Here is a 17,841-nt window from a genome sequence, read left to right on the forward strand (position 1 = left end):
AAAATTAATTGGGTAGCCTTGCAAGCTGTGAAAATGCTTTTACACTACATTTAAGGCTGCCTAGCCTGCAAATTTGTTAAAGTATGCCATAAAAATAACAGTAATGGATCTCCTCTGCTTTGATCCTAGAGCATCAAAGAAGACATAAACGTTTCCATATGACGAAGGTACTGCCTTTCCACATGTGGCGTACAGTGTAAACCAGGTATGACCTTGTGGCGCTGATTGTACTTCATGTAGTGGAATACACAGAAGCTGCTCATACTGTCCAGTGGCGGTTGAATTCTAGATTAAAACAATGTGTGTTGACTTATAGCTGAGATTTCCCAGTAGAAATGCGCAGGCAGGTAACGAATGAGCCCAGATGCTTACATGATTCGGATGCTCAAACCAAAACAGGACTCGCTTGATGAAAAATGATGAGGAATGAATGATGCTGATCTTATGTTTCTGTTTTCATGCTGACAAATGAAACAGGGTTGGTGTAAGGTTTTGGTTGTTCACAAAGCACAATTCATCACTACCATTGCACAACACCAAATGAGGAATTACATTTTTGAAGGAGCACATGGTTGGCATTTAACAGAGAAATGTTATTGTATTTTCACTCATTTTGACCTTCCTTCAAATAAGTGTCTCAATTCATTAATGCGCCCATAATCCTGCTTCAACAATTAAAAATGTTGTTTGCTGGACCCAGTGTTTATCAGCTTGTTTTTTAACTTAGCGTTTTTAACCAAAAGTGTTCACCTTCAACAACCTCGCTACTTATTCAGACAGATGTTACCAATTGATGTTTGCGATAGCATGCTTTGAATTTTAGTAATTAGAATAAATCAAAAATAAAGTATCTTTGACAATATCCCTTAAACAGAAATTCTGCATGTTTGACCATCGAAAGAAGTGGTGAGATGCAAATTCCCTGGAATTGTATAGTGTATAGAACAATACAAAGAATGACTTTAGCAGTGCTTTCGCAGTTATTGAAAATATGCAGCAGTCAAAGTTCAAGCAAAAGTTAAAACTCAGGGCTTTTTCTCAGCTGACGGTGTTATCAGCTACATATTTGGTATTTCATGATGGACTATCAGTACACTAATCTGAAGCAGTGCTCAATACATTCTCTTGAGCTTACCTGACTTGCACGATGCAGAGAAGAATTTAGCAGGGGATGAATTTGGCAATAACATTGGCATGTTATTTCTTGATAGGAGAAGAATTAGCTGTGTGGAGATTCTTCACGTTATTGAAGGTTTTTTTTTATGTCTAGAAAGGAAATTGTATTTGGGTTATCTAACATGGTGAGTTGCAAATATGACTTCTGGTGTATCTTGTTGATTTTATAAGTAGCAGAGGGACAAAAAGGAGAAATTCTACTACTATATGTTGTATAGTGAAAAGGGGCAAGTCATTTTGATGATTTGTTTATGTTTAAAATTGCTGAAAACATGTACAGTATGACAACATTTTTTGAGGTGGGCCAAAAAAGGAGATAAGTTTTGAAGTCACCTAGAACGCTTGCTTTCTGGCTCACTGTTACCATTATATAAGAAGTCAGTGCGCAGTCATTGGCTCTCACAAATTGCAGCTTCCTTAATTACTTCACCATCAAGCTGTGCCCCCAATTCTCCAAATACATTCTCTGGCATGTATGTACGTGTTTTTTTATTTTGGCTTTGTCTAGGTGAAACAAATGGTCAACCATAGGCAAAGACGCAGCATGCCTGGCTACATTGAGGTCAGCTCAAATTCTGCAAAGGGTCCGCTGAATTTCTAGCATTACTGAGGGGATAAGCCGCAAGGGTTGGATGGCAGCAATGCAAATATTCATCCTCCGTCAACAAAATCAATTTTCTGTCGTTCATGTGTTGTATATAACGTGGGCTTTGTGTAATAGAGTTGTAGGTATAGCAGTTTGACACCCACCAGCAGGACAATGGTGTCCCCTGCATCCAGGAGGTGGATGCATGCAACATTGCAAAAGGTCAGCTGAATTTCTAGTGTAGCTTTTGGGCATAGGAGCAAAGGGAATAATGACCTCTGTCACCAAAAATAAAATTGATTATCTGTCAGGTTCATACGTTTTTCATATAATGTGGGCTTTGTGAAATATTGCATGACGTGGCCGACAGCTGGACCAGAGCAACACTGTGGGGTCCTGTGGGCGGGAGCTTCTTCCCTTGGCGCTGGTTGGCAATGGATGTGTAGACTCGGCGAAAATACACCCAAGGGCCATCTGAAGTTATATTCATAGTATTGAAGGGCAAATTGAAGAAGAATCCCCCCAAACATTAGCAAAGCAGTGTACATACCAATACAGTGGGTACCTGCACACGGCTCCATCTGAACTCCCTTTTTCTTTTTTGCAACTGGGCCATTTCATACCTGCATGTCAGGACTGATTAGTTCCAGAGACAGACAAGGATACCCAAACATCCCAAAGTTGTAAGTCAAAACAAGGGCTTCTCTAGACATCTGACTTTCCAATCAGGACCTCAGATGCCATCACATGTACGTTAAAGGAAAAACGGCAATATGGAAGAATATGCTGTGATCCACAGAAGATTGCGAACCCTTTGAGGATCTTCATTGTGATGGGAAGGAATGACTCATCTCATTTCAGGTGATTTAACTCACACTGACAGCCACAGTGTACATAGGCAAACACCTTTCGTGGGGACCATGATTAATTCATGCTCTGCCACTGACAGAAGTGGGGGGCTATGGCAGTGAATTATGTTTCATTGCCATTGAGGCAGTTAGACATGCAATTCATTTTGACAATATAGAATCAATTGGACATTGCTCGGCATCAATGGATGCTTTACTTGCACAAAATGTATCAACTTAACATTTGCGATCCATGCAGTTGGATTGCTCTTGAATTGAACAACACATTCTATGTAGATCTAGTTTATTCAGGAGAAAATAGAGAATTATCTATCTGCATCTTGCAAGATGAGGGTGTCTGTAAATGGGGCCGCAACTTCATTGTATTGAGCCACTTAGAAGCAGAGTTTGCTAACACTTTTTGTGACTCTTAACCTCAACAACACTCCCATCACAGAAGCGTATAGCAGAAGTCAAGCAAGTTGGCCAAAGGTTATTTTTAATCAGAAATTGGGAGGTATAGCCAAACATACCCTTATTTTTAGAGGCGCCCCCATCTTGCAAGAATCCCCATGGGTAAAAAAAAAAAAAACTAAAGCTGACAAAAAGCCTTTTAAGCTGATATTTGGGTGACCCATTTTATTGTACTGTGTATCAGTTCTGTTTTCATGGACCTTTCATTGAGTTTACTCGCAGTAAATTGCTTTCTATTTCTATTTTTACACATTATATTTTGTTGTGTGCAGCAGGAGATATTCATAACAGGTAAAACTACCGCTTGGACAAATTGCCTTGCCATTTTCATTGTCTAAGGAATTTTTGACTTGAACAACAGAAGTGAGGGCATAAATAAGAGGTCTCGGAGGGATACGCTATTTTACACTTGTTTTTCTTTATGTGACTTCACGTGACTACCTATTGCAGTTGTAGCTGTAGAGAAAAATATCTGCAGTCAGCTGTGAATTTTATTTGTTCTACATGATTGTTCTTTATATTGTGAACTTGTTTACACGTTATTTTTAATGAAGAACAATTCTTACGCCTCTATGTGAATGTAGCTATTTCCTCATGTCAAACACAAAGATTTTAGCGCAATTGTAACAACCTTAATAGCTATTCCATTTAGACAACAGCTTTTTTTTCTTGTTTCTACTTGTATTTTATGTTAACCACTTATTTAAAATGCTACATTTTACTGTGTTACATATGTATGTAGTTTGTCACTTTTATGAACTAACATAAAAGTGGTCAAAAACTAAAATGTGCAGTTTGGTCAAGATGCCACACACCATACCTAAGGTCTTACAATATGAGTTTATGTATCACACTTGATTAAGCTCATTGTTTCTTGAGAAAAAAAATTGCTGTGTAATTTAGGCTTTTCCTCCCTTCAAGTAACTTGAGTTTTTCCGCTCAAAACCGAGAGACTTGCTGATTAAATTCCTCTGAGAACCATTAGATCCTGTGACCTGTCCCACCCAGTCATCGGGAGCATCCATCATGCAAATTCTGAAGGGAGACACCCAAGTCAGGCTTGCCACAGCCTTTATTAGACTCAGTAAAAAGTATATACTTAACCACATTGGACACTCTCCTTGAAAAACCTCTCCAATAACAGAAATGAGACACCAGCGCATGAGTATGGTGTGAGCCACAGGTCTCGTATCATTTGGGTTTTAGTTAGTCATGTTTGACACCTCCCGTCCCCCCTAACGCAACCCCATAGCTTATCTCCCTGCAGTAGCTGTGCCTTGAACAAATGACAGACTGTTATTGGAACTTCCACACTGTTGGTGGAGATCAATTGGTAATAGCTTCAGTGCACCAATCCGTCAATATTTACCCTAATTTACCAGAGGCCTCCAGACACTTCTGGTAGAATAATTGTTGGACATAAATTCTGACATCACCACATTGACCATTTTTCACTCCAGTTATATGGTCTTTTTTAAGCCTTATCTTAGACGGCAAAAGACATTCATTCCATTTGAATTGTGAGGAATTCAATACGCAATCGCCGTTCATGGGCATAAACCCTACTCAGTAAAGTTGACAATAGTCGCAAACAGCAGACGTGTACTTCGACTAAAATGTGAGCACCTTGAAATTTTCCAGGCTATTAAATGCTCGCCAGTTTCCCGGAATTCCCTGAAGATCATAAATAACTCCTGGGTCATCACCTTGAACTTAATACATCAACAGAAATGACCCTTCGAATGAACATCTGTGGGCCATATTGACTGCCTTAGTGATTACCGCTAAATTGGTATTTGGAGTTGCCTGATCAGGGCAGCAGGTACTGTATGCAAAACCTGAAATTACTGGGAAAACATTCTTGTTTGTGGCGCAACAAGCAAGAAAATGATCAAATAACAATTTCTATTTCAGAATAAGCTCACAGTTTTACCAGACGTAGGGGAAAAATGTTCAACAAGAAAAAATCTTAAGAGAAATACAGAGGAAGAGACAACATTAGCCACACAAGAGTCTGTTCCACTGGATTGCCAGGTATGTGTGTCAATTAGCATATAGCTCACCTTTATAGGATTGTGTAGTCTTCATTTAGATAGTTGGCTAATCCGTAGCCTGACGACGTCTAGTATCCATTCTTTATAACAGTTTGTACATTCAAAAATAAGTCTGTTTTAGTCATTTGGAATTCGGGGTGAAGTGGATGTCATTACATCAAGTAGAGCTCAGCAAGAAAAAAAATGTGGAAAATGTTTTGTACCCATTGAAGATGATTGTTGGGATTTCTTCTGGTTCCCATCATGAATGCAGTCTAAACATAGACATTTAACATTGTTTCCCGACACTCTGTTGTCATATTGTAATTCCAACATTTCAAGAGCTTTGTTTTGTTTGGAAAAAAAAATATTGAGTTGCTGCAGTTTTTCCTAGATCAGATGTGGGCAAACCGGTCCTCGAGGGCCGCTGTACGTGCAGGTTTTTGTTCCAACCGATACAGCACAGATACTTTAGCCAATGAGATTTCTGCATAAAACAAGGAGCACCTGACTGCAATCCACTGATTGCACTTGTATGACACCAGATTGTTGAAAAGGTGTCCTCTTTGTGGGTTGGAATAAAAACCTGCACCCACTGTGGCCCTTTGTGGAATAGTTTGTCCACCCCTGTCCTAGATTATTACACATTGTCACCAAGCAAGTTCTTTGCCTAATCATGACAGATTTGCCAAGCCTTCATGCATAACTTTTTTCCCATGCTGAATCATTTTGAGATTCTTCATGCACAAAAAAACTGTTTATGAGCTTACCACTTGTTTACATGTATTGGTAGGCATCTTAACTTACTGCCAGATGTAAAACCAGTCTAAACCCAAGTGGGGACTGTAAATATAGAGAAAGAATGTGGTTTTACAGCGATTAGTTGAGTGTGCCCCGCCTACTACCTGTAGTTAGCTAGAATAGGCTCCAGGACCCCCACAAGCCTCATGAGGAAAAGCACCATGAGAAATAAGCGAATGACTGGTTTGAGTACTGTGTCGCCAGAAGAACATTGTTTTAAAGTAATTTGGGTTTTGGATATAAACAAGGACACTTAACTCTAGAGAATATTTAGAAGTAAACAAGTTCAGGGATGTTTTTAAACAAAATGCATCTTATCTGAGTTCAAAAAGCTCCCAGGGGGCAGGATGCGCCATTTGTTATGAACGCAAGTGGAACCGAACTGAGCTTCTTTGCTAAGGCTCATTTTGATCAGACACTAAGCAAACACTTGAAGCTAATCTTTCCAATTTATCACTATTTAGCCTGTGGACAGTGTGTATTATATCAGTGTAAAAAGTACTGCACCAGACTTTTGGATGAATGTCCGTCTAGGTCGTAACTCTTGCTCTAATGGAGCAAGCAATGTAAACATGTCATTGCCACCAATGCTTCAAGTGTTAAATGGATGAGTTAGAGAACCTTAATTAGTTTACTCTTTTTTTCTGTTAGAAAAACAAAGTCATGACAAGCCTGCCTGTGGTGTAGTAATATTATATATTATATTTCACAGGACATTAAGTCTCAGTGTGTGCTTCCTGTATAAATGTAAATGACCTTTCTTATATGGCTTCAATGTTCGATAGCTTGGTTCAAATAGGGAAAAAACACATTTGAATGTGCTATTTTCCCTGCTTAATATAGATTGGGTCTCTGTATCAGCACATCCACAAAATCAGGTGACGCGGCACGCGTCATACGCAAAAATAGGCGATGGGGACATCCTTAGTCTATTTGCTTTTCCATGCAGGTTCCCACATCAGCCTTCTTATTATAAATCCATTTGAGCCTGTCTGTGTTTGATACTTTGCAGAAAACTGTGTGACCAAGCAAAGTGTATAATTTTACTTAAATTGTGTGCCTCATAAGAATGTTTTGTTTATTTTTAAAAAATAGCCAGATTAAATGTAGCGTTTCTGCCAAGCAGTACAATCTCACGATAATTAGCAACTATGTGGTTTGCCAAGGGATTTGAATTTTTTTAACTGTGTTGAAATACATAAAATCTTAAGAAAACAAGATGAAATTAGTAAAGCATTTTAATATCAACATTTTTCAAACGGCTTTGCTCAGCTCTGCTTAGTCTCTTCGGTCATGTATTTATAATACAGTCTTTTGCATTCAGACGATTGGCATCCATAAGTGAGTCTCAGAATATTTTTTTCCTCTGATTGTATTTTGAGTGAATTGGAAAACAAGTATTAACCGGCTAATTCAACCAAAACCTTTTGTGTTTCTTGAATCAAGCCTGTTAAAAAGTGCACTCGGGCTAGTCAATTGCTTTCTTTCTGTTTTGAAATCAAAACACTTTCACAGTTGTCATTCCTTTTTCAATCCAAGACCCAACCTTACACTCCTAATTACACGTTCATTCATCCACTTCACGTGGTCTTCTCCAACCACCCGTTCAGCTGGTTCGCTGCGAGGGGGTACTCGTTATCGGAGGAAAGATGGTTCTTCAAACACAAGTGTGTTCACTTCTTTGTTCGCAGGGATACAATCGACCTTGGCGCTGAGTAACGTTTCCTAGTGTGGGAAAAAAAGTGTAATAACTTTCTCCTGAATGCCTCCACTCCACCACCAGCCTAGATTTTTCATTCACAGCAATAGGACCCTCCCTGCATTCACCGGAAAATGCCTGCAGGGAGCTTGCACTAATGAGGAAGCCGGCACTCATCACTAACCTCAGCATGTGAAGCCTTTCTCTTAACCAGGATCAGCCACCAATGGCTTTCAAAGACTGAAAGAGATTCTCAGTTAATGATGCAATTATATTAATAACCGCCCACGAAGATGCTTCGCTGCTTCCTCCTCCTGTTGCTCATGAAAATGAAAGTTGCGTGAGCATCAATATAAAGAGGCAAGTCAAACAGTGTGTCAAAGATATTTTGTTATCAGTCCTAGTCAGACACTGTCAGTATGCATGTACATCTATATGTATGTATGTGTGCTTGTATATGTATATATATATATATTTCAGCAACACGCTTATTTATTTATATATTTGTTCATGTATTTATTTATTAACCTACTTATTACCTATCTATTTATGCTTAAAATGCCTTTCCTATTTCTGCATCCTCACCCCCTTGCTACTGTGACAACGAAATTTCCCAAATACGGGATGAATAAAGTTATCCAATCCAATCCAATCATTTTCATGCCAAAAAAAGTCTACCTTGAGGCTTGACCTGAATGATCTCAAATTGAGTTATAAATCAGACAAACAGAAGTGTAATTTCTTTGTGAATATATTGGTATTTTATTATTATTGCCAAAGTGATATACCTAATTAACAGAACATTGTTCGTTGTGTGTACAAAAATATTCATATAACAAAAGAAAACACTTTAGATAAAGGCAAAGTCTCCTGAAATATGGAAAACATTAAATGCTCTTAAGATTCTATAAAATAAAATTTTGATATCAGAGTTATTTGGCCAAGATCTCTAGCTGTGATCGAAACCCTAACAGTTATTTGCTGTTGCACACAGTCTATATTGAGAATTATTTGAGCTTGACAGCACACGATCCACTTTTTCCATTTAGCTTGAAGTGCTATTTTACTTGTCTGAATAGTTGGATTGAGCCCATTTTCTTGTCATTCGTATATGGATGCCAGTAACAGCCCTCTTTGTTTCAAAGCAGACCAAACGTCTGCAACTTGACAGCTGATCCATTCGCCAGTGTTTTTTCCTCTGTAATTATGTTTATAATTGGCATAACAGTAGCCACAATGTAAAAGCAAAAAAGATGAATGTTTATGTTTGGAAATTTCACAATGAAGACGGAGGTAAATATTTCCTCCCAAGCCAATATTTATTGAAGTCATCTGTCCTATCCATTTGGATTTTTTTCAACCAATAGAAATAGATAAATGAACACACTATCAAATTGGGAGAATGAAGAAATATTCATACATTCGAAAACTAAATATTTGAATACACCATCCGAAGATTTTAACTTTAAACCAGTTTTTTATCTATACAATGTTTCTGTTCATATTAAACATGCCAGGATATGTATTGCATTTATTTCATTACCTAAATTTAGCCTTTTAATGTATTTTTTTGTTTTTTGTTGTTGTTGTTTTTTTACATTTGGAGTCTTTGTTGTGTTACAGAAACAATTTATTTGTCATTTCAATTGACTGTTGCTAGCCGTGTAAAGCCTGGCTTTTGCCACTTTTTCCTACCCGATAGTCACACAAAGGTTTAATCTAGTTTGAGGGGACCGATTTGCTCTATAAAATAGCTGGAGGCCAAATTCATCTGAATGCCACGGAAATTTGAACTATTTGTTCCTGGCAAAAGTAGCACTGATTTGTTGATATAAGAAAAGGTCAAATCTTCCTTTAGGGGCTGTGGCTTGCTCCCAAAATGTATTTTTTTTACATGTTGCCACATTTTAGTCAAACCAAAGAAGCCAAATAATAATCTCGATCGGTTTTTTTTGCCACACTTACAACTAGATTTATGTTAGTGTATTTGTATATATGCTGATTCCAGTAAAACACAATCAACTAACTAATATATATCAGGCATAAGTATGAAAAAGAAACACGCTTCTTATACCCTTTATTCAGTCTACCTTTGTGAGATTTAGAATTCCAACAATAGTCTTTTAATACTAATTATAGAATACTCATTATAGAATTAGTATGCTAAACAAGGAATTGGAGTTGAATTGTTGTCAATTCATAAGCTCACGACAGGTGAATCCCTAAACAACCTTTATCAGCATGAGGTCGTTGTAAGCAAAACCCGCCGTGATCTTCCTGTTTTGGTCACCCACTGACATTTCAGAGGGAACATCACCGTGTCTTACTGTATGCGGGCTAATAATCCCCTTAATTGAATAAAGATGAAGACAAACCGTTGCGATGAAAAAGGGCAGATGTGCTGTCTGCTGTTTGATTCAACGACCTCCTTGATTTATGGGTGGGGATAACACCCCGCTTTAAGACTGTGTGGGTGGCGTGTCAGAGGACAGCTTGCAAAAGTGGCCTTTCTGCTGGCAAATTTCCTGCTGTGCCTCAGCATCATAAATTTCCATAAGGGAGAGGCTAGAGGCAGCCAAGGAAAGCCAGGCGTAGGAAATCAAAAGAAAAGAAAAGGAAATTGGCTGGTGGCTATTTGGAGTGCTCAACAAATATTACATGGATGACATGGCATGCATCGTCAAATAGTGCCCTCTGCTCTAATTGACGCGTGCCTCAATTATAGTCTATGATGTGGTGGGTGTGATAGGCGTGTCATCAATGTGAATAATCGCCTGAGGAGACACCTCCTTTTTTTGGAAGACAAAAGAGGCAGTTCAAATGGAAAATATATCTAAGCGATATGTCATGACATACAGAAATATTACTGTAATTTTTCGAGTTTAATACACGCTCATGTATAGTACATACATGAGGTGTGCTTTTCAATCGTCAAGCCAAGACACACCACCAGCCAAGAGAAAACTCCAACAATAACTATATTAACAATGTAAAGCCATTTATTGAATATAAATCAAACAGTAATCAGATTTTTGCCCACTCAATGTGGCACCTATGCCTATTGTATCATTGAATGCCTGGCTAAAGTTAAAACCACGATGTCCAGTTCTTTTTTACAGTCTATGGCACATGTGTCAAAGTGGTGGCCCGGGGGCCGAATCTGGCCCGCCGCATCATTTTGTGTGGCCCGGGAAAGTAAATCATGAGTGCCGACTTTCTGTTTTAGGATCAAATTAAAATGAAGAGTATAGATGTGTATTAAATTTTCTGATTTTCCCCCTTTTAATCAATAATTGTAATTTTTTAACCCATTTTTTTTGTGTTTTTAGTTCAAAAATCATTTTGTAAAATCTAAAAATATATTTTGAAAAAATAAACATTGTTTTAGGTCTATAAAAAACTGAATATTCAGGGATTTTAATCCAGTTCTTTTAATCCATTTATTTAAAAAAAAATATATATATATATAAAATGGTCCGGCCCACATGAAATCGAGTTGACGTTAACGCGGCCTGCGAACCAACCCGAGTCTGACACCCTTGGTCTATGGTAAATTCCAAAGAAGTATTTCTTTCACTAAATTGTGGACACATTCTTCGTTTACTTTTGACTGCCACTCATACTATAATGTTTTATTCCTTTTAGAATCTTTCCTTTTCAAAAAACTATCCACCGCTTTTAACGTCATCGTTGCGCTATGAGACTAGCAACAAAGCCGCTGTCACCTCCACCTGACACATCATTAAACATAGTGATTACAGTAGCTACCTTTTGCTACCTACTTATGTGGAAGAGTATTAGAAGATTGGACAATGCCGACACTCAGAATTGGCGCATTTGGGTTTTTTTTCCAAAAAGGTTTTTGTCAGATGTTGTCAGTTAGGTGAAATATTATGATTTTTACAACAACAACAAAAAACGATGGACTAGAGAGAGTTCCTACAATAGAGGGTGTCCATAAAAGATCCAGACAAAACCTTTCAGGTTTTTAAAATCCTTGTTTGTTAAGCATTAAGGTTTGTAACGCTTCTAATGTGGATGAAAGAATTTCAGGGGGAGGTCATTTATATTCATACACATTAGTATTGCCATTCATCACAACAATTTTTTTTCTGCACGGAAACTGTTTTCTATTTTTTGATTCTGTAAGAAAAGCTCTCATGCAGGAATGCTTACAGCCAACCTTTCTAATCAAAAACAAACAAAACCAATAAAAGCTTATCATTGTCGTAAACCCTACATTTTGTTTCAACATTGGTCTGGAACATTTTGTGGTCAGACTTGGTTGGCGCCACGTGGAAAATTTCCTATTTCCAGCAGTTTTGAAAAAAAGCATGAAATGAAGGTCTATTTTTGATTAGTACTCTCACATTTGCACAAAGCAAGTTAACTCATTGGCTTCCATCGACAAGGATGGAATGAGCGATTCATTGGAACTCTTCCAGCTCAAGAATAGAGCAGATTATAAGATTGTTATAGTAAAGCAAACGGCACCTCACTATTTTTTTGATAAGTTAAACAAAAAGGGAACTTCAAGCATATCAAGCTCTGTGGGGTGTTTTATGGAGAAAGCTCAAGAATATACAGTTTGGGTGCTTGTACTGGTGACTGCACTGTGAAACGTCAATGAAATTTGCCAGCCTCAAGCAATGAAAGCGGGTGACAATCAAAATAAACCATTAGTCAGTAGAAGCGGGGGAAGGAGGTGTTTATTGCCACATTTACATCAAACCTTGATAGTTTCACTTCGCAGAGGAAACGGTGGCCTCCTTGGAGAATTGGCTGGATTTCCACAAGCCTAATGCATGCATTATGTTTGCATAATGACTTAAACGCTATTTTGTGTGCGTATGTCATGAGTGTGGAACTGCTGTGACACACAAAATCGCACACTTTTTTTGTCAAAGTATCTTCCTTATTCCATTCGCTATGGCACATGTGTCAAAGTGGCGGCCCGGGGGCCACATCTGGCCCGCCACATCATTTAGTGTGGCCCGGGAAAGTAAATAATGAGTGCTGACTTTCTGTTTTAGGATCAAATTAAAATGAAGAGTATAGATGTATATTAAATTTCCTGATTTTCCCCCTTTTAAATCAATAATTGTAATTTTTTAATCATTTTTTCTGTGTTTTAGTTCAAAAATCATTTTGTAAAATCTAAAAATATATTTAAAAAAAGCTAAAATAAACATTGTTTTAGATCTATTAAAAAAATGAATATTCTGGGTTTTTAATCCAGTTCTTTTAATCCAGTTCTTTTAATCCAGTTCTTTTAATCCATTTATATAAAAAAAATCTAAATATTATATCTAAAATGGTCCGGCCCACGTGAAATCAAGTTGACGTTAAAGCGGCCCGCGAACCAACCCGAGTCTGACACCCTTGCGCTATGGTCTTCACAAAATTTAATTAAAATCACTATGAAATTGCCCAGCTCGCTTCTACATTCCAACACCGCGCATAGGTTTATTTTGTCAACAGCACTCATTATTTTGCACAATGGTGGAGCCTCAATTATACTTATATTTTGATATCGGTAGCCAAAACGTGAAAAATACATGTTAATATTGTCTATGGAACAGGACCACACATCTTATTCTATCATTAGCAAGCACGTTCTTAGGATACAGAGGCCAGAAAACTCTCCTCATAAATTAAATTAAGATTGAGATGGTCGTCTACCTCAACCATATATTCACAAATTTTCCATGAGTATCAATGATTTAGATGTCTTCCAAAAACATTGTGCAATGTAAAAGGAGAATGACATTTTTATTGCACAAAAAGCTATGAAGCAAAATTTATTCATGGTAATTACAAATCAGAACCATACTGTATACGGTTTGGATAGTTTAGCAAAATTCATTGGGGATGCAGACAACTGTTCAAATTTAGAGTCAGTAGTTTACAGAAACTTTAGTTGTCCACCAGTGCTTATTCTGAATGTTGTTGTTGTTTTAATCTTATTTAATCAACATTTCGTTCAAACCATTTCTTTCTTCAGATGACCCAGACATGATTTAAAGGAGCTGTCAGTAAAAGCAAGCCCCTCCTCCTCTGGGTAAATATACACACACACGCGCAACTTCAAACTTTTTCTCATCTGATTTCATTGACCATAAATAACTCGTAGCCGATTCCTCCAGACATTAATAAATCACTCCTTTTCTGAAGCATAGCACAAGAACCTGTTTCCAACTTTGAAACAATTAATTCTTCATCAAATACTAACAATAAGAAGATATGTTTATTCAGTTGGGATAACAAGTCCCTAATCTATTTACCAAAGTCCCTCTGACAACCCCTCCTTGCTGCGTTCCAGTAAAAATATATTGAGAATTATTAAGTAAACCGATTATGTGGCTTTGGATAAGAAGGGCGAATGTGCACAAATAAATAGATAAATGTCAATCCTAATCCAATCTCTGTGGGGAAGGGAAAGTATATTTCATGGAAACAAATGGTCAATATCATGCCAAGTGAGCCAAAATTTTCCAGACCGCACAATAATCATTAACATTCCCATGATTTTGTAAAAAATAGAGTGCATATACACATAATTTATAATACAAAGTACATGACCAAAAGAATTAAGACCACCCTTGTCAATTAAATTTCTTAAAAAGACACCTATCCCAGAAAACGAGTTCTGATAGCCTGTTTACGCACAAAGCAAAGTTCATGAACTCATTGGCTGCCATTAACGTTGATAGACATACAATTAAAACAAAAAACAAATTACTTACAGGGGTATCAAACTCCTTTAGTCCACGAAGCCTCACGTGATTGTTAAAAAAAAATATATATATATATATTGTAGAGATTCTACAAAATATAAAATAATACTCATAAAAGGGCAAGAGCTAAAGGGTGCAACATTAAGGACAGCTGACTTTAAGCGTGTTTTTGGAGGACTTAAAATGTGTCTTTATTTATTCATTTTTGTCTGTTTAATGGCTGTGTGGCCCAATAGTTTTGTCTTATTCCGGAAATCTCTTTTTACTGGATGGAAAAATAAATGTCTTTTTGGACGGGAAATAAGTATGAGATTGCAGACTTTCCGGGCCTGGCACTTACTGTCCATATTTTAAAAATAGAGTCAACTTCCGATCATGCATGAACAGCTATAACTTTAAGCTTTAATCCTCGGTGAGATCAAACGAAAAAACCCAAATCCTGAACAGTTCATGTGGTGAACTTGGACAAAGTCTGAGTGATTCCTCTGCTCGTGCTGGACTTCATTCTGATTGGCTAAGCAGCTTTGAAACATCAGGATCAGCCCTAGTAGCAGAAGACTCTCGCGTGACAGGCTAGGATGAAAAACCTAATTCCACTTTTGATGGGCACCACGTCATCTGTCTGAAATGATTCATCAAACGATAAGCTGCTTCTCTCCACAATGCATCGTTCTGATTTGCTCTTGTCTACCTCACGCACAAGTTCATGCACTTTTTTCATTTCACAGACCTTGGGGAACATTCTGTTCTTTTTAAACAGTGAATTATAGAAGGATCTTTTGAGATGTTGTTGTTTATATTCTTTGCATTGTGTTTCATGTTAGCATGTTGCAAGAATAAGTGTATTTTACATGTAGTTTGATTGGTTTACATGTTTGAAGGAGGATTCAGTGAGGCAGATGGTTCCGCTGTGTGGTTGATTGAATGGCTTGTTACAACGTTTTTCGGAATAACCACCGAAAAAGACCCTGCAAAGAAATAGCTGTGGGCTATCATGAGATTAAGACCAGTATTTTCTCAGATTAGCATAATAGTGTGATTATATAGTGCTTTCCACACATTAAAAGTTTCTCAAAGTCCTTTAAAATACTTAATTCATTGCTGTAATTTTGGACCAATCCCATTTGGCGTACACTTAACGGCATTTCATAAAGTTATGTGCCCACCACATTTTCTGTAATAAAATGTAGATACATTCATGTACTGTTGTTAATTAAAGTCAATGAATTGTTAATAAACAGTCATTGACTTTAATTGTATTCAATACGTGTTATAATTAATATGACTGAAATTTGCATTCTGATACGGAAACAGGCTGGCCTTGTGAGGCTTTGTTAATTATAGTGACTATAAAATGTTTTTAAAAAAACAAAAACTGAACAATGACCGTGTGAGTGGGACTGTGCACATATGTAGACTGTCACACTTAATGTAGTAAAAAGTTAGTATAGATTTGAACTTCTTAGACAAAAAATTGGCATGACACACACTACTATATATCTTTATAATTTATAATGTACTATACAGTATACTTGGATTAGTTTTGTATGGACAGCACAGTGGAATTTTGAACTTAAATGATCCTACTGTAGCAGTTTTTTTTAAATACAATCCCACAAGGCTTACATTTAGAGGAAAAAAAGATTCTCTGGGGCTTAAATCATTTCTTTCTGACACTAGCAGTTGAGCTTCTACTCTTGAGAACAAGCCTCTTGTCCAACCACAGGAATGCAAATGAGCAGTAATTCTTAATTTTAGAATCATCGATCATAGGTTGCTTCATTTAGCTGCATGTATTGGAGTCTTTGTCATGTCTGAGCAGCAATCAAAAAGCAAATCTTCCGGTAGCCCAAGGTTTTAATTTGGTTTACTGGATTTTCATATAAAAATACTCTCTGAAATAAAACGCATGTTTTTGTGCCATCAAATGAATAAAAGCGGCACACCAGCAATTATGACGCTGCAAAGAAGTAGCATCTATTCATAGCATGAATGAATCTCTTTAGGATTTCCCATAGATGTCATCATGTAAAAGCGTTACATAGTATTATGTCAACGGGAAAGAACAAGAAAATGAGCTAAAATATCTTTTCATGCAGAGATAGAGCGATTCATCTTCGCCCTCGTCTTGTCTTTGTTTGACTTGGAGCTGCCACTTTGACTGTGCATCATGACAAAGAGGCCACTGGATCCAGGGCAACAGGTTTGCTGCTCTTAAAGCCGGTGCATCAGGGTAATAGATCTTTCAAAAAAAGGAACTAAGCAGGCGAGGGATTTTCGCTCTGTGGCTTCTGCTCATCTCATTTTATCCTCATTATCAAAATGCCTCTACCTCATGCGTGCTTGAGAAATGAGATACATAAAGCAGATGAAAAGCTTGCAAAAGAACGGTTGAGATGAGGGGAATTGCCAACCCACAGGTCTGCTTTTGATTCTCCAATTGAAAATGAATTTATTGATGGAGATACTCATACCTCTGTGGTCTCATTCGTAAGAATCAATAGAGGTTTTGCCACTCCATTCCCACACATCTGCATCCATCAAGAGGAAAAGATTGTGGTTTACACACATATATATTCGCATAACATGAAGCTTCCAATCCTCCAGCTTCAGTTGTGCTGATGTTGTGGAAATACATTCACTTTTTTCACACAAAAACGCAAGCTTGAAATATGTGGATACATCGCACACTACCACGAAGAAGTATTCCAGATGTTGACCGTGTGCATCATGGGGAAAAGCTCTCGTGACTCTTCGCCATCTCAAAGGTTTAATGCTTTTCCACTGCCCCACTTTCTGTTGGTTTTGGGTGCACATGCTTGGAAATGAGGGTGGTGTCGAGCAGTAGGTGGCATTAGCCGCATGATAAACACAATTTATCAACTTCATCAGCGGCATTTTGCACACAGGGCATGAAAACTCCAATATGAAATCTCATTTTTCAAGATAATTGTTGGATTTTTTTTTATTTCTCTCTGATAGATGATAATTGGACAATGTTATCGTGATGGACCCAATCCATTTTGATTGGCAGTGAAGCAACGAGTTTCTGTGGCATTTTAATTGTGAGGGTTGGCTTCCCAGTTAAAATGGATTGGATGTCTTTCAGCATAAATGGCAGAGAACATGAAGTGAGGGAGTGAAATTGCAACCACAATAATAAACACATTATATTGATACACTTATGGATGTGTCAGTGTAAAGTGAGCGTTATTATTTTGGTGAAGCAATCATTTTGACCACATCTATTGAATTTCATGTAGCACATGGGAATTGATCCAGTTCAAATCATGAACAATCATGAAGAAAAATAAGAAAAATGTTGAATGGATAATTTATACGGTTTCAGAAATTTGTGCTTGACATTGGCCTTCAGTCTTTGATGCTATTACTCGGATATTCAAGTTCAAAATGACTTGACATTTCTTCATTGATATTTAATAGTTTGTTTTTTTTGTGTTTATAAAATTATAAAATGAAGTCATAT

The 17,841-nt window shown here is 37.4% G+C and overlaps 1 long non-coding RNA gene across 1 annotated transcript; it reads left to right on the plus strand.

Annotated features, from left to right (window-relative positions):
• The first annotated feature begins 4,158 nt into the window (after window positions 1–4,158).
• On the plus strand, window positions 4,159–7,981 carry LOC144071769 (uncharacterized). The gene is made up of 3 exons (XR_013299725.1): window positions 4,159–4,906; window positions 4,999–5,118; window positions 7,610–7,981. It is a non-coding gene; the product is annotated as an uncharacterized LOC144071769 (long non-coding RNA).
• Window positions 7,982–17,841: the final 9,860 nt, after the last annotated feature.

The sequence above is a fragment of the Stigmatopora argus genome, chromosome 3 (genome assembly GCF_051989625.1).
Source record: "Stigmatopora argus isolate UIUO_Sarg chromosome 3, RoL_Sarg_1.0, whole genome shotgun sequence".
Classification (NCBI taxonomy): Eukaryota; Metazoa; Chordata; class Actinopteri; order Syngnathiformes; family Syngnathidae; genus Stigmatopora; species Stigmatopora argus.